Source organism: Octopus bimaculoides, chromosome 13 (assembly GCF_001194135.2).
Source record: "Octopus bimaculoides isolate UCB-OBI-ISO-001 chromosome 13, ASM119413v2, whole genome shotgun sequence".
Lineage (NCBI taxonomy): Eukaryota > Metazoa > Mollusca > Cephalopoda > Octopoda > Octopodidae > Octopus > Octopus bimaculoides.
Genome location: NC_068993.1, coordinates 59054191 through 59055024, shown reverse-complemented (window position 1 = coordinate 59055024; position 834 = coordinate 59054191). Strand labels below are relative to the sequence as shown.

The 834-nt window shown below is 37.6% G+C and overlaps 1 protein-coding gene across 2 annotated transcripts in view; it reads right to left on the bottom strand.

Annotated features, from left to right (window-relative positions):
* LOC106876695 (sodium-dependent glucose transporter 1) overlaps positions 1–834 on the bottom strand; it is a 10604-nt gene that overhangs the window by 8445 nt on the left and 1325 nt on the right. The window contains exon 1 of one of the 2 annotated variants that reach the window (XM_014925355.2): positions 350–543. The exons of the other annotated variant lie outside the window; for it this stretch is intronic. The gene's annotated coding sequence lies outside the window, so the exon portion shown is untranslated. Of the gene's footprint in view, positions 1–349; positions 544–834 lie in introns of those variants that run through there. 2 annotated transcript variants of the gene reach the window in all.

Genomic DNA, 834 nt, shown 5'->3' with positions numbered 1-834 from the left:
TCTTCTTTTACTTGTTTCAGTCATTTGACTGCAGCCATGCTGGAGCACCACCTTTAGTCGAACAAATCGACCCTAGGTGGTGTGCGTGGCAGCTGATGAAGGAAATGTTCTCTATGTGGCCTGTGTGTTTTCTGTACTCCGTTTATCATTTTGTCCACGTTTTTTTTTGCAACGTCCTGTACCCAGATATGCATCTATATATACATGTAGATGTAGGTACGTACATACATGTACGTATATATGCATATACTCATATATTATTTGTATTTTATTTATATATATATATATACACACACACACAGAGCAGAGCTAAGGAGAGTAAATGTAATGAAAGAGAAACAAATCTTACTCATGACTTCGACAACAGAATTGCTGTTTGTAATGAATCCATATATATTTACACAACAGTCAATAATAATAGTAGGTGTCGTCTTCCTTCGATCAGGCACTGTAGCAACAACGACGACGACGAAGAAGAAGAAGATAATGTAGTGGGGGAAATAAATAGTTTACCTCTGTACAAGGCCACAGATTTGTTTTGCTTGTATCTCAGAAAAAATAAAGATAAGAAATTTGCGATATCATGACGTAGAAAGCGTTCGCCAATGACACAAGCGACGCCGCAAGTGGAACGATTCTAACAAGGAATCGAAACCGGGTCTGTCTGTCTGTATCTATCTACATGCCCACCTACTTATTTCGTACAAAACACACATGACGGGAAAGGAACAGTCAAAAGCTACCCGAAGTTTATTTACAAAGGTTCGATAGGAACAGGTCATACACAAATTGAAGTCATGCATATACAGAAACACACACTTATATATATATATA